At 42.9% G+C, this 25,008-nt stretch overlaps 1 long non-coding RNA gene across 1 annotated transcript; it reads right to left on the reverse strand.

Moving 5' to 3' along the window:
* Positions 1-2,579: 2,579 nt before the first annotated feature.
* On the reverse strand, positions 2,580-25,008 carry LOC111950492 (uncharacterized). The gene is made up of 4 exons (XR_002875499.3): positions 24,904-25,008; positions 19,547-19,585; positions 19,212-19,326; positions 2,580-3,051 (listed from the first exon to the last, which is right to left on the reverse strand). It is a non-coding gene; the product is annotated as an uncharacterized lncRNA (long non-coding RNA).

Consider the following 25,008-nt stretch of genomic DNA (forward strand, 5'->3'; position numbering starts at 1 on the left):
CAAATAAAACCGAATAAAAACATCAGTCTTGAACAACCATGAAACAACCATGAAAAAGGTAGGCTCTCTCTTCTTCAGTTATGCACATCAACAACAACAAGATCAACAACTAATGCTAGCCAGAGCAAGAAGAGCTAAAATCTAACGAAGGAACATTAGATAAACACTCTCAAACTTTTGAATCTAGTTGGCCGTCAAAATTGCACTGATAAACGATGGGGAATTGTAGCCTCCTCATCCTTCTGCATCTTGCCTGCCAATGCATGCTTGTCCCAGCCAAGCACCCAAGCTAACTAGCTAAAGTTGGCTAGCTTGCTACTTCCAGACACAAATGAGAGAACATCTCAGTCCGACCATTTTACTCACTGTAGCAYAGCTGGTTAGGCTGTTTACATGTTATCTAGAGCGTTTTTGACTAATTATGATTTTTTTTTGCCTACGTTTACTGACACCGGTCATATTCAGTTGGTGTTGRGCGTTCGTAAATTCATCAGTTGTTCTGCGCTCTGGTACACTCAAACGAGAGTGCTCTTAAATCGGAGTACACAGCCAGAGTGTATTTGCGAACGCAATAGATATGCTAACTGGATAACAGCCTATCAAGTTCTTGCTAGCTAACCAAATGACACCCAAATCTCTACCTGTGTATAGCCACCGAAAAACGATATGAGGGGGAAAAGTCAGTCATTCACCCACTCCTCCAATGGCATAACATGACATCTTCCTAGCTAGCTAACGTTAGGCTCCGTGTTTTTAGCTTACTATATAAATAGATACGCTAGTCTATTAGCCAGGTTATGACTGACTTTTGATCATACATTTGTCTGTTTTTGTCCAGAATATTAAAACGCTGTCAGTTCCACTTTAAACTTTAGGTTACCGGTTACTGTGTGCTAAAAATGAAATGTTTTTTTGCAATGGGAAGTAATACTTCTACATTTTGACTGGGAAATGCTTAATGGTTGCGTTTTTGTATTRTTATGATTGGGACCTACTGGCTTATTATGTCAGAGTTTATGGACTGCTTATCCTTTAACATCATACTGTGTGTGACTGCTGTCTTTCCATCAGCCCTATGCAGTGGTGCCTGGAGAAGTGGGTATACTCTAATTTTGCCAAAAAGTTCCCAAACGTCCCATCTAGCGAAGGAAAGGCACCCTGTGAAAAACCCTATGTTTTTATGAGTTTTCCAATAGATTTTTGGGATTTTCACTCTCAAAAATCAACACTTTTTATAAAAAATATAAAAAATGTTAAGGTCTAAATCCACGACAATGCTTATACCACATCAATCTGATTGGGTGGGCCTGTCAGGGCCTGGCTCCACAGTGGGTGGGCCTCTGTCCACCCAGGCCCATCCATGTCTACGCCCCTGATGCAAACAGTTTATGATGACAATTGCGCATCACAAATAGCCTACTAACACTTCGGGTTACTTTTTAAATACCTGGTTTGCATACCGATTGTTGCGTTTMTCAGCATTTACTGGTAGATATCTTAAATTTAAACGTCTTTCCTACCCTACCGGCTACCAATGTCATTCTTCTGTGAGCTGCTCCATGCCAAAACCAGTTGAGAGCTGCACACTTGCTGCCTGCAGATAATATTCTGTTGAAACTAGGGTGTGTGCGGCACGCATGTGAATTTATTTCACGTGCTTTGCGGTTGTGTTGGCTACTTTGTGCAGGATTCCTCCATTACACTACTTTGATACGCATCAGTAGGGGTTAAAACGTGATTATAAGCAATGCKCACTGAAAAAAAAGTAAGCAATACCTGCGTATACCCCTCCACTACATCATGGCCCTTTGTGTTTTCCAAAAAAATGCACTACTACATGAGTGCGCTGGTATTACGGTTGTTGTCCTTTCAGAATCATGAACCTGTCACACACACGGAAGGTTTATATGTTTGCCACTGCGCAAACATGTCGATATTAGATATTAAGGCTGTAAAGATATTCATGTTTCAAGAAAGAAGTGAATATCTTTGGCCTGGCGAAGCGGTTTTAAGTGATGACTGAATGGAAGCTGATCATTTGTTTTTTAATCCGCTGGTTTCACTGTCCAAAACAAGACCGAGTACAGATGTATCCAACACCGCGACAAATCGTGTACTACAACATTGATCTCTACCATCTCAATTTACATTTGTTGTTTGTTTTGCTTTTTATGCGCTTTGAGATGATTTTCTGTAATGAAAAGCGCTATCAGTGAAATAAATTATTATTATTATTGCCACAAAGGAAGATTCCACAGTCTTCATTTAAATTTAGCGGTAAGCATAAGGTTAGCAGTATGGTTAAGGTTAGGTTCAAAATCTAATTTGTAGAAATGGGCAGGGTTTATGACTTCAGGTTATAGATGTGATAACCTGTCACTACATTAACTTTACCGCCCTTGTTTGTTGTTAATGAATGGCAAAGAAACACCCACAAAACATCCACATCGAACCACACCCCCAACACAACTCTTGTTTCGCTTCTGTCATGGCCGCTAGCATTTCTAATGAGCAAAGCCCCAAAATAAGGCCAAATCAGGAAGTTCAGCCCCCCTTTAACTTACAATGCCAAGCACAAATAATGTTTTGCAGGTTTTTATTGATATGTCAAAATAATAATAATTCTGGAAGAGGGTTATAAAGTAGGCAACCGACAAACAAAGATGCACAGCAGAACACTGTTGCATGTAGGTAAAAGAGTGAAATGGCTTGAATAATTTAGAAAAGGAACAAATTGTAGCCATTATTAAGCCAGACTTAGTTCATAAGACATCTTTGAGAAGTCTGATGTAGTTTCATGACGAGGAATGGATTGGTAAAGAAAGAAAATGCTACAAAACAATCCTGATGATTTATTAAAATGTAACAGTGCAGTTTCTCAAAAACATTCAACACAAAAAAATGAACAAAATATCAAGGCCCAGAGTATACAATTGCATAATTTGGTCTCACAGCGTAGACAGTAACGTTCAGGCTGTCAAGCCACTGCTTGGATCATTATAGCCACTACCTTGTTACAAACAACGAGCCGCCATGGGATTCCAACACCATCTGAAACACAGGCACAAGAGCTGGTTAATGAAGAATCATTATACTACCAGTTAGATACAGTCCCAGAGACCAGATCCATGTCATCTAACCTGATTTCTAAACGTAAGCATTCAAGATTCTGAAAGTCACAGATCAAGCTAAAAAATGCAAACCATGAAAATATGACAAATTTACAGGCAGGGACTTATCCGTAGGTATTACTGTTCTCAGAGAAACCGAGACTTTAGGGTTTAAACAGAGCTGAGGAAAAGTTCTCTCCAAAATACACTGAGTGTACAAAACAAGAACATTTCCATGACATACAGTGCATTCGGAAAGTATTCAGACCCCTGTAGATTGACCAGGTGAATCCAGGTGAAAGCTATGATCTCTTATTGATGTCACTTGCTAAATCCACTTCAATCATTGTAGATGAAGGGGAGGATACAGGTTAAAGAATGATTTTAAAGCCTTGGATTGTGTATGTGTGCCATTCAGAGGGTGAATTTGCAAGACAAAATATTTAAGTGCCTTTGAACGGGGTATGGTAGTAGCTGACAGGCCCACCGGTTTGTGTCAGGAACTGCAACACTGCTGGGTTTTTCACATTCAACAGTTTCCTGTGTGTATCAAGAATGGTCCACCACCCAAAAGGGCATTCAGCCAACTTGACACAACTGTGGGAAGCATTGGCGTTAACATGGGCCAGCATCCATGTGGAACGCTTTGATAATACAAATAAAACCCTTGGTAGAGTGGGGGGGGGGGGGGGCACTCAATATTAGGAAGGTGTTCTTAAAATGTTTTGTATACTCAGTGTATATGACTTTAAAGCTTGGGGAACTGGTATTAATTCTGTTCTCATTGAGCCCATGTAAACCTCCACCTATGAAGCTAAAATCCTTGCTCGGTTCTAGTCAGACTGTTAAAACAAAACAGACATTGAGTTGAATGAATTGAATACAGCGCTCCAGACAACCAGTTTCCCCTGGTGGCACTAACTTTTTCAGTTGGTGGCACTAGACCATGATTTGGTCGCAACCCAACAAAAATATTTTGATATGCAACCTAATCCAGTGATTGTGATGATTATTAGGTTAACAAATAGGCTATAATTCTTTAGATTTGAAAGTCAAAATTAGGGCACCAGAAGATTCAGAAGATGTTTTTTATTTTCAATTTGCCTTCATCTTTATGTGCACTATTTGGGCTGCAATTTCTGAGGCTGGTAACTCTAATGAACTTATCATCTGCAGCAGAGGTAACTCTGGGTCTTTTCCTGTAGCGGTCCTCATGAGAGCAAGTTTCATCAAATCAAATCACATTTTATTGGTCACATATACATGGTTAGCAGATGTTATTGCGAGTGTAGCGAAATGCTTAGGCTTCTAAATCCGACAGTGCAACAGTATCTAACAGGTAATATCTAACAATTCCACAACAAAACCTAATACACACAATCTAGTAAAGAAATAAGAATATATAAAATATATGGATGAGCAGTGACAGAGCGGGTAAGATTCAATAGATAGTGTGGGATACAGTATATACATATGAGAAGTAATGCAAGATATGTAAACATTCTTAAAGTAGCATTATTAAAGTGACTATTGATCCATTTATTAAAGTGGCCAATTATATCAAGTCTGTATGTAGGCAGCTGCCTCTCTGTGCTAGTGATGGCTGTTTATCAATCTGGCCTTGAGATTGTCCCAGCTTTGATGCACCTGTACTGACCTCACCTTCTGGATGGTGGTGAGGTGAACAGGCAGTGGCTCGTGTGGTTTTTGTCCTTGATGATCTTTTTTGCCTTCCTGTAACATCGGGTGTTCTAGGTGTCCTGGAGGGCAGGTAGTTTGCCCCCAGTGATGCGTTGTGCAGACTGCACCACCCTCTGGAGAACCCTGCGGTTGTGGGCGGTGCAGTTGCCGTACCAGGCAGGGATACAGCCCGACAGGATGCGTTCGATTGTGCACCTGTAAAAGTTAGTGAGGGATTTTGGTGACAAGCCACATTTTTTCAGCCTCCTGAGGTTGAAGAGGTGCGGTTGTGCCTTCTTCACCACACTGTCTTCGGGCTTGGACCATTTCAGTTTGTCGGTGTACACCGAGGAACTTCAAACTGTCAGCCTTCTCCACTGCTGTCCCGTCGATGTGGATGGGGGGGGAGGGGGGTGCTCCCTCTGCTGTTTTGTGAAGTCCACGATCATCTCTTTTGTTTTGGTGACATTGAGTGAGAGGTTATTTTCCTGACACCACACTCCGAGTGTCCTCACCTCCTCCCTGTGGTCTGTCTCGTTGTTGTTGGTAATCAAGCCTACCACTGTTGTGTCATCTGCAAACTTGATGATTGAGTTGGAGGCATGCATGGCCATGCAGTCGTGGGTGAACAGGGAGTACAGGAGGGGGCTGAGAACACACCCTTGTGGGACCCCAGTGTTGAGGATCAGCGGAGTGGAGATGTTGTTTCCTACCTTCACCACCTGGGGGTGGCCGGTCAGAAAGTACAGGAGACAGTTGCACAGGGAGGGGGTCAAGACCCAGGGACTCAAGCTTAATGATGAGTTTGGAGGGTATTATGGTGTTGAATGCTGAGCTGTAGTCAATGAACAGCATTCTTACATAGGTATTGCTCTTGTCCAGATGAGATTGTGCAGTGTGATGGCGATTGCATTGTCTGTGGACCTATTGGGGCGGTAAGCAAATTGAAGTGGGTCTAGGGTGTCAGGTAGGGTGGAGGTGATATGGTCCTTGACTAGTCTATCAAAGAACTTCATGATGACGGAAGTGAGTTCTACAGGGCGATAGTCATTTAGTTCAGTTACCTTGGCTTTCTTGGGAACAGGAACAATGGTGGCCATCTTGAAGCATGTGGGGACAGCAGACTGGGATAGGGATTGATTGAATATGTCCGTAAACACACCAGCCAGCTGGTCTGGGCATGCTCTGAGGATGCGGCTAGGGATGCCCTCTGGGCCGGCAGCCTTGCAAGGGTTACCACGTCCAAATGTTTTACTCATGTCGGCCACGGAGGAGGAGAGCCCACAGTCTTTGGTAGCGGGCCGTATCGGTGTCACTGTATTGTCCTCAAAGAAGTGGTTTAATTTGTCTGGAAGAAAGACGTCGATGTCCGTGACGAGGCTGGTTTTCTTTTTGTAATTCGTGATTGTCTGTAGACCCTGCCACACAGGTCTCGTGTTTGAGCCATTGAATTGCGACTCCACCTTGTCTCTATACTGACACTTTGCTTGTTTGATTGCCTTACGGAGGGAATAACTACACTGTTTGTATTCGGCCATATTGCCAGTTGCCTTGCCATGATTAAATGTGGTGGTACATGCTTTCAGTTTTGTGCGAATGCTGCCATTAATCCATGGCTTCTGGTTAGGGAAGGTTTTAATAGTCACAGTGGGTACAACATCTCCTATACACTTCCTTATAAATTCGTTCACCGAGTCAGCATATACGTCAATGTTGTTCTCTGAGGCTAACCGGAACATACCCCAGTCCATGTGATCGAAGCAATCTTGAAGCGTGGAATCCAATTGGTCAGACCAGTGTTGGATAGACCTAAACTCGGGCGCTTCCTGTTTTAGTTTCTGCCTATGGGAGGGGAGTAATAAGATGGAGTCATGGTCAGATATGCCAAAAGGACGGCGGGGGAGTGCCTTGTATGCATTGCGGAAGTTAGAGTAGCAATGGCTGAGCGTGTTGCTCGCTCGTGTATGGCAATCAATATGCTGATAGAAATTAGGAAGCCTTGTTCTCAAATTAGCTTTGTTAAAATCCCCAATCTACAACAAATGCAGCCTCAGGATATATGGTTTCCAGTTTGCATAAAGTCCAGTGAAGTTCCTTGATGGCCGTCTTGGTATCAGCTTGTGGGGCGATACACACCGATGTGACAATAACGGAGGAGAGTTCTCTTTGGAGATAATATGGTCGGCATTTGATTGTGAGGAATTCTAGGTCAGGTGAACAAAAGGACTTGAGTTCCTGTATATTGTTACAATTACACCATGAGTCGTTAATCATGAAATATACACCCCCGCCCTTCTTCTTACCGGAGAGATGTTTATTCCTGTCGGCGCAATGCACTGAAAATCCCGTTGGCTGTACTCACTCTGACAGCATGTCCCAAGCTAGCCATGTTTCCGTGAAACAGAGTATGTTACAATCCCGGATATCTCTTTGGAAAGCAACTCTTGCCCTGATTTCGTCGGCTTTGTTAACTAAGGACTGGACATTAGCTGGTAAGTTGACATCTCTCTGATATCCAATATTTCTTCCTGGCTGTATGTAATAACACTTCAGGTTTTCTGGGCTAACAATGTAAGAAATAATACATTAAAAAACGAAATACTGCACAGTTTCCTAAGAACTAGAAGTGAAGCTGCCATCTCTATCGGTGCCATCTTCCCATCCTAGTGCTTGATGGCTTTTGTGACTGCACTTAAAGAAACTTTCAAAGTTCTTAACATTTTTCAGATTGACTAACCTTCATGCTTTGAGCTGTTCTTGCCATAATATGGACTTGGTCTTTTACCAAATAGGGCTATGTTCTGTATACCACCCCTACTTTGTCACAACACAACTGATTGGCTCAAAAGGAAATACATTCCACAAATTAACTTTTAATAAGGCACACCTGTTAATTTAAATGCTGGTTGAGAGAATGCCAAAAGTGTGCAAAGCTGTCATCAAGAATCTCAAATATAAAATATATTTTGATTTGTTTAACACTTTTTTGGTTACTACATGTATATACTGTATGTGTTATTTCATTGTTTTGATGTCTTCACTATTATTCTACAATGTAGAAAATAGTAAAAATAAAGAAAAACCCTGGAATTAGTATGCGTGTCCAAACTTTTGACAGGTACTGTAGGCCTAATTAAATTGGCACTAATTCACCACCTCATGAAGTGGGCACTCTAGGGCCCCATAAAAATGGTTCAATTTTTATTCCAAACTAAACTTACTTGGTTTTGTTCCAGGATTTTTATCTCCCTTTTTTGTAGAAAAACAACACAACGTGATGTTTTAAGTTCACAACAATGTTTAAAAACCATATCTGGAGACCCTTTATTAGGTCTGGGGGAAAAATATAAGACATTTTGATTTTGGAGTGTCATTACCCTTTAATTCAAGTGGCAACTAGCAATGGGCTGTTGTTAACCAGTGTTTTGTAGTGCACATGTGATGGTAGAGCTTGCTAAACAAATATCCAATGGATTGATGCAAATAATCAGGCATAAACTACTTTCTAGTAAATTAGAAGGTTTTTGGGAAAGCCTTTCTCCATCTACCAGAAGACGGTTATCAACTGCAACAGTGGTAGACATTTTTTATTTTTTTTTATTTCACCTTTATTTAACCAGGTAGGCTAGTTGAGAACAAGTTCTCATTTGCAACTGCGACCTGGCCAAGATAAAGCATAGCAGTGTGAACAGACAACACAGAGTTACACATGGAGTAAACAATAAACAAGTCAATAACATGGTAGAAAAAAAAGAGAATCTATATACAATGTGTGCAAAAGGCATGAGGTAGCAATAAATCGAATAATTACAATTTAGCAGATTAACACTGAGTGATAAATCATCAGATGATCATGTGCAAGAAGAGATACTGTGTGCAAAAGAGCAGAAATGTAAATAAATTAAAGCAGATTGGGGGGTGAGGTAGGTAAATTGGGTGGGTAGTTTACAGATGGACTATGTACAGCTGCAGCGATCCGTTAGCTGCTCGGATAGCAGATTTTTAAAGTTGTTGAGGGAGATAAAAGTCTCCAACTTCAGAGATTTTTGCAATTCGTTCCAGTCGCAGGCAGCAGAGAACTGGAAGGAAAGGCGTCCAAATGAGTTTTGGCTTTAGGGATGATCAGTGAGATACACCTGCTGGAGCGCGTGCTGCGGGTGGGTGTAGCCATCGGACCAGTGAACTGAGATAAGGCGGCACTTTACCTAGCATAGCCTTGTAGATGACCTGGAGCCAGTGGGTCTGACGACGAACATGTAGCGAGGGCCAGCCGACTAGGGCATACAGGTCGCAGTGGGGTCGTATAAGGTGCTTTAGTAACAAAACGAATGGCACTGTGATAAACTGCATCCAGTTTGCTGAGTAGAGTATTGGAAGCTATTTTGTAGATGACATCGCCGAAGTCGAGGATCGGTAGGATAGTCAGTTTTACTAGGGTAAGTTTGGCGGCGTGAGTGAAGGAGGCTTTGTTGCGGAATAGAAAGCCGATTCTTGATTTGATTTTGGATTGGAGATGTTTGATATGAGTCTGGAAGGAGAGTTTGCAGTCTAGCCAGACACCTAGTATTATAGATGTCCACATATTCTAGTCGGAACCGTCCCAGGTGTGGTGATGCTAGTCGGGCGTGCGGGTGCAGCAGCGACCGGTTGAAAAGCATGCATTTGTTTTACTAGCGTTTAAGAGCAGTTGGAGGCCACGGAAGGAGTGTTGTATGGCATTGAAGCTCGTCTGGAGGAGTAGCACAGTGTCCAAGAAGGGCCGGAAGTATATAGAATGGTGTCGTCTGCGTAGAGGTGGATCAGGAGAATCGCCCGCAGCAAGAGCAACATCATTGATGTATACAGAGAAAAGAGTCGCCCAAGAATTGAACCCTGTGGCTACCCCCATAGAGGACTGCCAGAGGACCGGACAACATGCCCTCCGATTTGACACACTGAACTCTTCTGAAAGTAGTTGGTGAACCAGGCAAGCAGTCATTAGAAAAACCGAGGCTACTGAGTCTGCCGATAAGAATATGGTATTGACAGAGTCGAAAGCCTTGGCCAGGTCGATGAAGACGTGCTGCACAGTAATGTATTTTATCGATGGCGGTTATGATATCGTTTAGTACCTTGAGCGTGGCTGAGGTGCAACCGTGACCGTCGGAACCGATTGCACAGCGGAACGGTACGGTGGGATTCGAATGGGTCATGATCTGTTTGTTACTTGGCTTTCGAAGACCTGAAAGGCAGGGCAGGATGATATAGTCTGTAACAGTTTGGGTCCAGGGGTGTCTCCCTTTGAAGAGGGGATGACCGCGGCAGCTTTCCAATCCTTGGGGATCTCAGATGACGAAGAGAGGTTGAACAGGCTGGTAATAGGGGGTGCACAATGGCGGCGGACATTTAGAAATAAGGGTCCAGATTGTCAGCCCTAGCTGATTTGTAGGGTCAGTGTTTTCCAGCTCTTTCAGAAATCTGCTATCTGGATTGTGTAAGGAGAAGCTGGGGAGGCTTGGCGAGTGCGCGGGGGGCGGCTGTTGGCATAGTGGGTCGCCAGGAGGAAGGCATGGCCAGCCATTAGAAATGTTTTGAAGTTTTCGATTATACGGACTTATCAGTGGTGACCGTGTTACCTAGCCTCAGTGCAGTGGGCAGCTGGAGGAGGTGCTCTTTTTTCCATGACTTACAGATCCCAAAAACTTTTTGGATTGAGCTACAGGATGCAAATTTCTGCTTGAAAAGCTGGCCTTTGCTTTCCTGACTGACTGCGTTGTATTGGTTCCTGAACTTCCCTGAACAGTGCATATCGCGGGGCTTTCATGCTATTGCAGTTCGCCACAGGATGTTTTTGTGCTGGTCGAGGCAGTCAGTCTGGAGTGAACCAAGGGCTATATTGTTCTTGTTCTCAATTTTTGAAGGGCATGCTTTTAAATGGTGAGGAAAGCACTTTTTAAAGAATGACCAGGCATCCTCTGACGGGATGAGGTCAATATCCTTCCAGATACCCGGGCCAGGGATTAGAAAGGCTGCTCGCGAAGTGTTTTAGGGAGCGTTTACAGTGTGAGGGGTGGTCGTTGACCGCGGACCCGTGGCGGATACAGGCAATGAGGCAGTGATCGCTGAGATCTTGTTGAAGACAGCAAGGTGTATTTGAGGGCAGTGGTCAGGATATGTCATATAGGTGCCCTGTTTACGGATGTAGGTTGTAGCCTGGTGGGTTCCTTGATGAATTTGTGTGAGATTGAGGGATCAAGCTTGGATTGTAGGACTGCCGGATGTTAACCTTTCACGAGCCCTCTGACCCGGTTCCGGGAGCACCACCACCCACCGCCCCCACACATCTAATTAGCATGAGCTTAGCTAAGCTTCAAAAGTTAAGATAGTACATCTAAAATATCGATTAAATACAAGTCCAAGGACACCAGATGAAAGATACAGATCTTGTGATTATAAAGGCCACCAATTTCAGATTTTGTTTAAATGTTTTACGGAAGACAAAAATGTAATCTATTAGCTAAACACGTTTAGCAAATACAACACTATTCTAACTCCGATCAGTTTCTACTCCCTTCAGGTGCATCACCAATTCGGCTCACTAAGATATTGATATCCACTAACCAATGAAAAACCTCTTCAGATTGACAGTCTGATAACATAGTCATGTATAGGATAGTTTTTGTTAGAAAAAAGTGGCATATTTCAGGTAGAAATCAACAGTTTACAATTGCCACCCACCATCACAAATCGACTAGAATACTAATAGAGCAACGTGTATGACCAATTTACTCATCATAAAACAGTTTCATAAAATAGACAAGCATAGCAATGGAAAGACCCAGTTCTTGTGATTTCAGACCATATTTCAGATTTTCTAAGCGTTTTTCAGCGAAAACACAATAAATCGATAAGTTAGCATACCACATGTGCAAACGTTACCAGAGCATCGATTCCAGCCAAAGAGCGCTATAACGTAATCACCGCCAAAATTATATTAATTTTTTCACTAACCTTCTCAGAATTCTTCCGATGACACTCCTGTAACATCATTTTACAATATACATATACAGTTTGTTCGAAAAGGTGCATATTTAGCCATACAAAACCGTGGTTACACAATAAAAATACTAGGAAATCAAGCCTCAATATGTCTGACGTCATCTATCAGAGTGATCTAGTTTAATTGAAAGCTAATCATATACTTGACTAAAAAATACAGGGTTGACAGCAATCGAAAGACAAATTAGTTCTTAATGCAACCGCTGATTTACATTTTTAAAATTATCCTTACTTTTCAATACAGGGTTGCCAAGTGAAGCTATACCAAACAAAATGGCGAAATATGCGTTTAAAATATTTCGACAGAAACACGATTTATCATATTAAATATTGCTTACTTTGAGCTGTTCTTCCATCAGATTCTTGGGCAATGTATCCTTTCTATGTTATAAACGTCTTTTGGGTCGATAGATGTCCTCTGTCCTTCGAAATGTCCACCACCAACGACCGACACCCTAAAACGTGTCCAAACTTTCAGAGTGCACAACAAAGAAATTCCTCAAAATCGCACTAAACGGATATAAATTGATATAAAACGTTCAAATTAACTACATTATGATGTTTTTAACAACTATAACGACTGAAAACATGACCGGAGAAATATTGCTGGTTAGAAAACGATTTGGAACGAGGCAGGTCCGATGGCCTTGACGCTTCAGGCGCACGTTGAGAAAGGGGGTCTCTGTACATTTTGGTCTTTTGTAATGGCTGTGAACGTCCCATCGATTTCATGAAAACGTGATGACGTACAGACACCCAGAGGAAGACGTAGGCAGGTTGCGGTTTCTTCATAGCATTCACTGTCGCCTTATAAACAGACCCCAGATCAGAGGTAAAAATTTCTGAAATCTGAACCCTGTCATGAAAATGCTGTAGAAATTGTTCGTTACCACTCAGAGACAAAATTCCAACTTCTATAGAAACTAGAAGGTGTTTTCTATCCAATATAACAATAATATGCATATTGTACGATCAAGAATTTAGCACGAGGCAGTTAATTTGGAGACACAAATATGCTAATGCGGAACAGCACCCCCTATAGTTGCAAGAAGTTAAGCATATCCCAGTTTAGGTCACCTAACAGAACAAACTCTGAAGCTAGATGGGGAGCGATCAATTCACAGATGGTGTCCAGGGCACAGCTGGGAGCTGAGGGGGTCGGTAGCAGGCGGCAACAGTGAGAGACTTATTTCTGGAGAGATTAATTTTTAAAATTAGAAGTTCGAACTGTTTGCATAGACCTGGAAGATATGACAGAAAATTGCAGGCTATCTCTGCAGTAGATTGCAACTCCTCCCCTTTGGCAGTTCTATCTTGACGGAAAGTTGTATAGTTGGGTATGGAAATCCCAGAATTTTTGGTGGCCTTCCTAAGCCAGGATTCGGACACGGCAAGGACATCAGGGTTGGCAGAGTGTGCTAAAGCGGTGAGGAAGGCAAACTTAGGGAGGAGGCTTCTGATGTTGACATGCATGAGGCCAAGGCTTTTTCGATCACAGAAGTCAACAAATGAGGTGACTGGACATGCAGGGCCTGGTTTACCTCCACATCACCGAGGAACAGAGGAGTAGTAGGATGAGGTGCGGCTAAAGGCTATCAAAACTGGGCGCCTAGAGCGTTGGACAAAGATAAAAAGGAGCAGATTTATGGGCGTGTAGAATAGATTCTGGGCATAATGTGCAGACAGGGGTATGGTGGGGCACGGTACAGCGGAGGCAAGCCCAGGCACTGGGTGATGATAAGAGAGTTGTATCTCTGGACATGCTGGTCTCAATGGGTGAGGTCACCGCATGTGTGGGGTGGGACAAAGGAGGTATCAGAGGTACGAGAGTGGAACTACGGGGTCCATTGCAAACCAAAACAATGATAATGAAACTAGCCTGAACAACAGTATGCAAGGCATATTGATATTTGAGAGAGACATACAATAAGGCATAAAGTGATTGCAGGTCTTGATTGGGAAGCTAGCTAAAACAACAGGTAAGATAACAGCAGCTAGTCCATAACACAGCAACAACAGGTAAAAATGGCGACACTAGGCAGAGAGGGTCGGATTAACTACACACAGATCCTGAGTTAAAGCACAGAGCCGACAGATAAAACACAAATAAACAGAATGGAGTACCGTGAATTAATGGACAGTCAAGCAGGCATCAGCTATGTAGCCAAGTATCATAGTGTCCAGGGGGCACCGTAGATGGAGCAGGGAGGCCTCCACTAAGCTAGCACCGGCGTTTAAAGTTAGTAGCCCGGGGGTGGTCTGCTCAGACGGAGGGTCTGCTCAGACGGAGGCCGGTTGAGGCACAGCGGATGGGGTATTCGTCTGCAGACCAGACGTGGTCGTGTCGACAGAGAATCCAAGCCGGATGGCGATGGCGAAAGAGAGGTTGTGAATTGTAGAATTGTGTTTGCTAACTGGTGCTAGCTTCGTGGCAGTGGCGCTAGCTGCGCTAGCTGCAAGCTAGCTGTGAGGATCAGAAGTAGTGGCTCAGGGATTACGGCAGAATCCGGCGTTGTTGTCGGAGACAGTCCGATGCTGGTAAATTGGTGAGTAATATCCAGGCTAATAACAGGGCTGGTGTCTGTGCAGAAGGTAAAAGCTGCTAGCAGCGGCAAAAAATGGCTAAATTAGCTTGTAGCTGATTAGCTGGTTAGCTACTGGGGGTTCTTGAAAGTGTTCCAAAGTAAAAAATAATAGCGATTCCGTATCACATTGGGTGAGGTAGGTTACCGGAAGGTATAATCGAATTAAAAATCGAAAAGAGATAGAAAAAAAATGTTAAAATATATACAAGAAATACGAAAAAATACGAACGTACACGAGAGGACTAAAGAAACACGTCTACACTGCTACGCCATCTTGGAATCATCATATGCGCAGAACACACAGACACACACGAGACAGGGGCATTCCTGTGTTGCATATTTAGAAAGTTGCAGGAAATACGAATCACTGATGCATTCTGTTAATGTCATGTCTCCCGCTCGCCTAGCGTAGTAGTGACTACCGAACGGCTCCCGTTAAATGCTCATTGGACCCTTTGATCACTCGGCTACACAGCTGATGCCCCCCCCCCCGGCCTGTTTCAATAACACGGTACCTAATTTTGTTTATCTGTCGGCCCCAGCCTCGAACTCAGGTCCTGTATGTACCTAACTGACCCGTTCTGCCCATTTATCGCCATTTACCCGCCATTTCCACTGAAGAGCCCTCAATCCCGCTCCACATGCCTTAGATAGCTCTTTTGTCCCACCTCCCACACATACGGAGACCTCACCTGGCTTAACTGGTGCCCCCAGATACGAATCCTCTCTCATCGTCACTCAATGCATAGGTTTACCTCAACTGTACTCACATCCTACCATACCCTGGTCTGTACATTATGCCCTGAATCTATTCTATCACGCTCAGAAATCTGCTCCTTTTATTCTCTACTTCCAACGCACTAGACGACCAGTTTTTATAGCCTTTAGCCGTACCCTTATCCTACTCCTCCTCTGTCTCTGGTGATGTAGAGGTTAACCAAGGCTCTTTAGCCCCCAGTACCATTCCTATTCCCCAGGCGCTATCATTTGTTGACTTCTGTAACCATAAACCATTACCATTTATTCACTGCTTTAGCACACTCCGCCAACCCTGATGTCCTAGCCGTGTCTCAATCCTGGCTTAGGAAGTCACCAAAAGAAATTTCCATCCCCAACTACAACATTTTCCGCCAAGATAGAACTGCCAAAGGGAGCAGAGTTGCAATCTACTGCAGAGATGTTCTGTAGAGTTCTGTCATCCTATCCAGGTCTGTGCCCAAACAGATCAAGCTCCTACTTTTAAAAATCCACCTTTCCAGAAATAAGTCTCTCACTGTTGCCGCTTGTTATAGACCCTCCTCAGCCCTCCGCTGTGCCCTAGACACCATATGTGAATTGATTGCCCCCATCTATCTTCAGAGATCGAACTGTTAGGTGACCTAAACTGGGATATGCTTAACATCCCGGCCGTCCTACAATCTAAGTTAGATGCCCTCAATCTCACACAAATTATCAAGGAACCTACCAGGTACAACTCTACATCCGTAAACACGGGCACCCTCATAGATATCATCCTGACCACCCTGCCCTCTAAATACACCTCTGCTGTCTTCAACCAGGATCTCAGCGATCACTGCCTCATTGCCTGCGTCCGTAATTGGTCCGCGTCAAACGACCACCCCTCAACACTGTAAAACGCTCCCTAAAACACTTCAGCGAGCAGCCCTTTCTAATCAACCTGGCCCGGGTATCCTGGAAGGATATTGACCTCATCCCGTCACAAGAGGATGCCTAGTTATTCTTTAAAAAGTGCTTTCCTCACCATCTTAAATAAGCATGCCCCATTCAAAAAATGTAGAACTAAGAACAAATATAGCCCTTGGTTCACTCCAGACTTGACTGCCCTTGACCAGCACAAAAACATCCTGTAGCGTACAGCATTAGCATTGAATAGCCCCCGCGATATGCTTCCCCTTTTCGGGGAAGTTAGGAACCAATATACACACAGTTAGTTAGGAAAGAAAAGGCTAGCTCTTTCAAACATAAATTTGCTTCCTGTAGCACAAATTCCAAAAAGGTTTGGGACACTAAAGTACATGGAGAATAAGAGCACCCTCTCCCAGCTGCCCACTGCACTGAGGCTAGGAAACACTGTCACTACCGATAAATCTACAATAATCGAAAATGTCAATAAGCATTTCTCTACGGCCGACCATGCTTTCCACCTGGCTACCCCTACCAACAGCACTGCACCCCCCGCAGCAACTTGCCCAAGCACCCCCCCCTCTACGCTTCTCCTTCACACAAATCCAGATAGCTGATGTTCTGAAAGAGCTGCAAAATCTGTACCCCTACAAATCAGCTAGGCTAGACAATCTGTACCCTTTCTTTCTAAAATTATCCGCCGAAATTGTTGCAACCCATATTACTAGCCTGTTCAAACTCTCTATCATCTCGTCTGAGATCCCTAAAGATTGGAAAGCTGCCGCTGTCATCCCCTCTTCAAAAAGGGAGACACTCTAGACCCAAACTGTTACAGACCTATATCTATCCTGCCCTGCCTTTCTTCGAAAGCCAAGTTAACAAACAGATTATCAACCATTTCAAATCCCACCGTACCTTCTCCGCTATGCAATCTGGTTTCCAATTGATCATGGTTGCACCTCAGCCACGCCCAAGGTCCTAAAAGATATCATAACCGCCATCAATAAAAGACAGTACTGCGCAGCAGTCTTCATCGACATGGCTAAGGATTTCGACTCTGTCAATCACCGCATTCTTATCGGCAGACTCAACAGCCTTGGTTTCTCAAATGACTGCCTTGCCTGGTTCACCAACTACTTCTCAGATAGAGTTCAGTGTGTCAAATCGGAGGGCCTGTTGTCCGGACCTCGGACCTATGGGGGTGCGACAGGGTTCAATTCTCGAGCCGACTCTTTTCTCTGTATATATCAATGATGTTGCTCTTGCTGCTGGTGATTCTCTGATCCACCTCTATGCATACGACACCATTCTGTATACCTCTTTGGACACTGTGTTAACAAACCTCCAGCCGAGCTTCAATGCCATACAACACTCCTTCCGTGGCCTCCAACTGCTCTTAAATGCTAGTAAAACTAAATGCATGCTTTTCAACCGTTCGCTGCCCGCACCCACCCGCCCGACTAGCATCACTACTCTGGATGGTTCTGACTTAGAATATGTGGACAACTACAAATACCTAGGTGTCTGGTTAGACTGTAAACTCTCCTTCCAGACTCACATTAAGCATCTCCAATCCAAAATTAAATCTAGAATCGGCTTCCTATTTCGCAACAAAGCCTCCTTCACTCATGCTGCCAAACATACTCTCGTAAAACTGACTATCCTACCGATCCTTGACTTCGGCGTTTACAAAATAGCCTCCAACACTCTACTCAGCAAATTGGATGTAGTCTATCACAGTGCCATCCGTTTTGTCACCAAAGCCCCATATAAAAAAAGCAGCATTCCCCAAGTTAGGATGGCTTTCACTTCAGCAGTAATAAATTCATGAACTTCTTTGAGGAAAAGATCATGATCATTAGAAAGCAAATTAGACTCCTCTTTAAATCTGCGTATTCCTCCAAAGCTCAGCTTTCCTGAGTCTGCACAACTCTGCCAGGACCTAGTATCAAGAGACAATTAAGTGTTTTAGTACTATATCTCTTGACACAATGATGAAAATAATCATGGCCTCTAAACCTTCAAGCTGCATACTGGACCCTATTCCAACTAAACTACTGAAAGAGCTGCTTCCTGTGCTCGGCCCTCCTATGTTGAACATAATAAACGGCTCTCTATCCACCGGATGTGTACCAAACTCACTAAAAGTGTCAGTAATAAAGCCTTTTCTTCCAGTTCTCTGCTGCCAATGACTGGAACAAATTGCAAAAATCACTGAAGCTGGAGACTTATATCTCCCTCACTAACTTTAAGCATCAGCTGTCAGAGCAGCTTACCGATCACTGCACCTGTACACAGCCCATCTAAATAGCCCACCCAACTACCTCATCCCCTTTTTTGCTCTTTTGCACTTCAGTAGTTCTACTTGCACATCATCATCTGCACACCTACCACTCCAGTGTTCATGCTAAATTGTAATGATTTCGCCACTATGGCCAATTTATTTCCTTACCTCCCTAATCTTACTACATTTGCACACACTGTAAATAGATTTTTCTATTGTGTTATTGACTGTACTTTGTTTATGTGTAACTCTGTGTTGTTGTTTTTGTCGCACTGCTTTGCTTTGTCTTGGCCAGGTCACAGTTGTAAATGAGAACTTGTTCTCAACTGGCCTACCTGGTTAAATAAAGGTGACATAAAAAAATCTAAAAATGTCTTATTATACACTTGGGAAAATGTATAAATGTTTTAATGAGTTCAATGGATTGAACACAATTTCCTACCAAGTTCAACCCTACTACCCAATGAGGCCTAGTGCACTCGTAATGGCCGACGCACAGCTCCGTATTTCAAAGCCATATCATATATCTCGATTGTAAAAGTGTGAACCAGGCACAGCAGCAGGGCAGACACTTTCATTACAGGAATCATGCACTTCACTGTTAGACCAAATAATGGTTTTATGTGCAAAAAAAATAAGACGTTTTGAGTGAGGTGACCAGGTAGAATGTACAGCTCGCACCAGTGTGACCAACAAAAAATTTAACTTGCAAAGCCAAGTCAAAGGGTAACAAAATACAACTATATGGTCGCAGTCTGGAGCCCTGGAAGAGCATTAATACAATAGCGCACTACATAGGGAGCCATTGAAGACGCAACCCCGCCTGGTGTTAAGAGCCCCTCTCAGGGCAGGCACTGTAATCTGGCTTACCTGCTACTCCAGATGGGAAGGCCACCATTCGCTCTAGAGGAGAAAAGCCACTTACTGGGCAGAACCGTCACTGGGTCAGCATAGTACTTCCAGATCAGAGACATCATCAGCACGCCTGGGAGAGACAGAGGGAGGACGTCACTCTCTGCCACTTGCTCCCATTGGACTGTGCATCTGTCCGTCATCATCCATAGTCCCACATCTATTAAATATTTGTAGTTTCCTATTGCAAGATTGTGAAATAAGCCTAGCTACTATGAAAATATACCAATTAATTTTTATTATATATATTTTAGGAGTTTATACTCCATATATCTCAGGTTTACATCGCTTACCTTACTTGACTGTGGCCTGCTGACCATTTCTGGAATTAACTGGGGGAAGAGAGAAAAATACAAACTTCAGGCAACAAACTGATAACAGAGTGTGGTTTCTGACACAGAGACACAGTATCACAGTGGAACTCTAAGGCCAACAGGTGAGACTGTACGACAGCTGGTTAGAAGGGGTGGAGACGTCAGCAGAAGTGTTGCCCCTCAAAGAAGCTTTGATCAAGCCACAGGAAGTGTCTCACGTCAAGGTCACCTTTACCTTCCTTCATCCACCTCAAGCTCTATCCTGAGGATTATGGGAGATTTCTAATTTAAAACCCTCCATGTATTCATACTGATCGCTGCATTTACTGCATCACAATTAATTTAAGGGCGCTAACACCCTAAAGATATGAAAACTTCTCCATCAAATTATTTCACTGTGCCATTGTGCTTGGGTTTCACATTTGAAATGATAGAGTGGTAGAATTATGTTTGACTCCAGTGAAAACAGAAATATTCAGCACATTCTTCCCTTAAAATAAATCTGCATGGGGTATAGTATCTACAAGTATATATTAGTTCCATTCGGACAAAATAATGGTCCTGTATTTGGTCACCACTGGTCCGTGGAAGTGGTGTGCTGCTAAATGGCATGTTCTTGAAAGGGAGCCCCTTTCCTTCCTCTGTTACTATCAGGGACTCAAGAGATCGAGCGGGAAAATTAGAAAACGGAGAGGGCAAGAGAAGGCCGATGGCAACAGGCTGCAGCTGTGACAGAGGCCTCCTAAGTGAACACTCAGAGCGGTTATCTGAAACCCTCCTGGCAACCACTCCCTCCCAACCCTGTTTTTTTCTTTTTTTTCTTCTCCACATCCTTTTTAACATACATGTACCAAGTCCCTTATAGAAAGATGGAGCAAATTGTGCAGTAGAGTTTTCCCGCCTACTAAACCAGCTTAGAGCAAGGAAGGAAAAATTGGTGATATTAACAAGGCCATACCTCCACCATGTTTCGTTATACTAATAGTGTTTTTAATGGTAAATATTCTATAGGCTACATTTAATTTGACAAAAATCTCTAGAAGGGAACAATGCATACTTGTATGTGTGGACTTGAGATAAAAACAAATATTGGTTATGGGGCTTTTTGTTGTGACATCTTTAGAACATAGATGGGCAACTGGTGGCCCGCAGATCAATTAACCAAAACGAAAAAATAACATTACAATTAGGAGAGGGAAGCAAGCAAGACTTTTACACATCAGCAGTTTTTCCTCGTTATGTCATTCACTGAGTCACTCAATTAGCCCATGTCAGCAAAACATTTTTTTGATTGGTAAGTTAGTCTAGCGGCCAGCTATCTAAAATAAAATCCTGGTCTTGCTTTGTCATTATTGGGTATTGTGTGTAGACTGATGACGTGAAAAAAACTATTTAATCAATTTTAGAATGAGGCTGTAATGTAACAAAATCAAGGGGTCTAAATACTTTTGAATGCACTACTGAGCGCTCTGGAGCAGGTTTTCATCAAGGATCTCTCTATACTTTGCTCCGTTTATCTTTCCTTCAATCCTGACTAGTCTCCCAGCCCCATGCCACTGAAAAACATCCCCACAGCACGATGCTGCCACCACCATGCTTCACCGTAGGGATGGTGCCAGGTTTCCTCCGGAACGTGACACTTGGATTTCAGGCTAGAGTTCAATCTTGGTTTCATCAGACCAGAGAATCTTGTTTCTCATGGTCTGAGTCCTTTAGGTGCCTTTTGGCAAACTCCAAGCAGGCTGTCATGTGCCTTTTACTGAGGAGTGGCTTCCATCTGGCCTGATTGATGGAACGATGCAGAGATGGTTGTCCTTCTGGAAGGTTCTCCCATCTCCACAGAGGAACTCTGGAGCTCTGTCAGTGACCATCGGGTTCTTGGTCAACCCCCTGATCAAGGCCCTCCGATTGCTCAGTTTGGCCAGGCAGCCAGCTCTAAGAAGTGTCTTGGTGGCTCCAAACTTCTTCCATTGAAGAATGATGGAGGCCACTGTGTTCTTGTGGATCTTTAAAGCTGCAGAAATGTTTTGGTACCCTTCCCCAGATCTGTGCATCAACACAATCCTGTCTGGGAGCTCTACGGACAATTCCTTCAACCTCATGGCTTGGTTTTTGGTCTGACATGCACTCTCAACTGTGGGACCTTATATAGACAGGTTTGTGCCTTTCCAAATCATGTCCAATCAATTGAATTTACCACAAGTGGACTCCAATCCAGTTGTAGAAACATCTCAAGGATGATCAATGGAAACATGATGTGCCTGAGCTCAATTGAGTCTCARAACAAAGGGTCTGAATACCTATGTAAATAAGGTATCCGTTTTTAATTTTCAATACATTTGCAAAATTTCTCATTATGGGCTAGTGTGTAGATTGATGAGGGAAAAAAATATTTKATTCATTTTAGAATAAGGCTGTAACGTAACAAAATGTGGAAAAGGGAAGGGATCTGAATAATTTCCGAATGTACTGTAGGTAGGAAGTAGGAGCAACCAAATATCATTTTTGGTGAGTTTGGACATTTAAAAGTGAATGAGACATTGTGCACATGAAAAGTACTGGCTCTGGAGCAGCATGTGTACACGCTGTGTCTGTGTGGAGTCTGGAGTCGCTAGGGCAACGGGCCTGCCTGCTCTGAGAAGATGGGGGAGAAGTAGACAGCCAAGAACGGAGAGGAGAAAAAAAAACAGAAGAATATAAAAAAAGATAGCAGTGGCACCTGTACAGATAACGCATTTAAAGGGCTTTGACTTCTCAAACATGGCATAAAGTCAACAAAATATGATGTCCAGCCACCTTATTAATTCAGCCACTTAGATAAGTCGCAAGTTAAACGTAGGGTACACGTTAACGCAGAACAATTAGTTTTCACACAGGAAAAAAAGAAAATGCATAAGAAATATCTTCCTGTGTTTTGTAAACACAGATCTGAAATGCTTCTTATTTAAATTTCTACTCAGCAGACGACTCATTTGGTTGCACCTCTCCAGAATTCACAAACATCATTCTATCAGCAGACAGCACTCTGTCTTATGTGTAGCTAATTTTCTATGGTACTTTTCTGTGTAGCCAGCRTACTTTTCTCTGGTAAAATGCAAGATTAACTTTGAGAAAAAAGTTAGGAAATGTAGCTGGCTACATTATTTCTATTATAAACAGAAGTATGGTCATGTATAGTTTTTGCAAAAAATATATTGCTTTTTCATTGTAAGCTAATTTAGCCTACTTGTGTGGATGCCAGCCAAATAGAGTTGCACTTCTGTTGTCATCTGATGAAAATTAATGTATTTTTTGTGAAGGAAAACTATAGTTCAGGTCCCTGATCACTCTATTGAAGTAAAAATAACACAGTTGACTTTCAGTATAAAACAGGACCCCTGTCAATACACAGTTGGACCTGCTCCCGCTTTGTGCTATTTACAAACAAACATGACTGGCTCAACTGTTCTAGGGAACTATGGTAAACTCAAAATGAAAAACACAATCTGCTTTATATTCTAACCTATTGCTCAAGTTGAATGCAGMTATTGAATTAATAAGTAGCTGAACTTAAAATAAATAGTTAACGGTTTTGAAAAAAACATCCAGTGGCTATTTCCAAATACCCTGGTATATGGTATACTGTCCTAGCTGTATAAAATTCTCTCTTTTCTAAACGGATGATTGCGTATCCATCGGCCCCTCAAAAGTTCAACACATCTGAACTTTCTGTCCGTAGAAATTGTATGGATATGAAAGCGTCATCTCTGCCGACTGTCAATGTATGACTCCCATTGAGAAAGCATTGGAAATCAGGGATACTGATGAAATCAACATGCCATTCTGGCCTTGCCCTAACAGTGAACTGTGCAATAAGGTATCATCACAGGGCATTATGTTATCAAGCTGCAGGTTGCTAGCACAATAAAGGAATTAGCACCAATCCATGGCAGATTGGGGTCACGAATGGCACAGCGGTCTAAGGCACTGCATCTCAGTCCTAGAGGCGTCACTACAGACCCTTGTTCGATTCCAGGCTGTATCATAATCGACCGTGATTGGTTGTCCCATAGGGCGGCACACAATTGGCCCAGCGTCGTCTCCTGTTAATGATTTGATGGCAACATACATGGACAGTATTCTATTGGCTACTGTGGTCAAAACAGGATTTGGTGTTTGTGGATCTGAGAAGATTTAAATTATACTTATGGGGAAAACTCCCTTGGATCAACATCACTTTGTCATAGCACTTAACTGCTTGCCCATCCATTCCACATGTGATGTCGTTTAACAGATTTCTGTGTACAACACTGAACAAAAATATAAACAACATGTAAAGTGTTGGTCCCATGTTCATGAGCTGAAATAAAAGATCCCAGACATTTTCCATATGCACAAAAAGCTTATTTCTTTAAAATGCACACATTTCTTTACATCCCTGTTAGTGAGCATTTCTCCTTTGCCAAGACAATACAGCAAGATCATTACACAGGTGCACCTTGGGCTGGGGACAATAAAAGGCCACTCTAAAATGTGCAGTTTGGTCACACAACACCACAGATGTCTCAAGATTTGATGGAGTGTGCAATTGGCATGCTGACTGCAGGAATGTCCACCAGTGCTGTTGCCAGAAAATGTAATGTTAATTTCTCTACCATAAGCCACCTCCAACATCGTTTTAGAGAATGTGGCATTTCGTCCAACCGGCCTCACAACCGCAGACCATATGTACGGTGCCGTGTGGGCGAGCAGTTTGCTGATGTCAACATTTTGAACAGAGTGCCCCATGGTGGCGGTGGGGTTATGGTATGGGCAGGCATAAATTACAGACAATGAACACAATTGCATTTTATCAATGGCAATTTGAATGCACAAAAATACCTCTAACAAAATCCTGAGGCCCATTGTTTTTTTGGGAGGGGGTATCTGTGACCAACAGATGCCAAATCTGTATTCCCAGTCATGTGAAATCCATAGATTTGCGCCTAATGAATTTAATTGACAGATTTTCTCATATGAACTGTAACTCGGTAAAATCAATGACATTTTTGTTTTTATATATTCCCAAATGTGGCATTTACCCTTATATCAGGGAGACGTCTTACTCTTTAGTCTGCAACGCTTATGGTGCTAAAAAGAGCCAGGAAGGATAGTCATAAGGTTGAAGAGCAGATGACAGTTTTGGAAAGGGAGATAAACTATGAGTCAATCTCTTCCAGTAGGAGAACGAACATCATGTGCCCTGTGCTAGACTATTACAGAGAAACATGTCGACACAACTTCAGAGTTTGAACACAGCTTTACCGGTAAAACTGGGCTACAATTTGTAAACGTTACCGATGGAATTATATACTCACATAGGAGGAAATTGACGGTAACAACCTTTTGACAAGGTTGCAATAGCAACCAGACCTACCCGGTCGCCATTTTCCTTTGATTATTTACAATAGCTGTCGCTAGGG

The sequence above is a fragment of the Salvelinus sp. IW2-2015 genome, linkage group LG23 (assembly GCF_002910315.2).
Source record: "Salvelinus sp. IW2-2015 linkage group LG23, ASM291031v2, whole genome shotgun sequence".
Classification (NCBI taxonomy): domain Eukaryota; kingdom Metazoa; phylum Chordata; class Actinopteri; order Salmoniformes; family Salmonidae; genus Salvelinus; species Salvelinus sp. IW2-2015.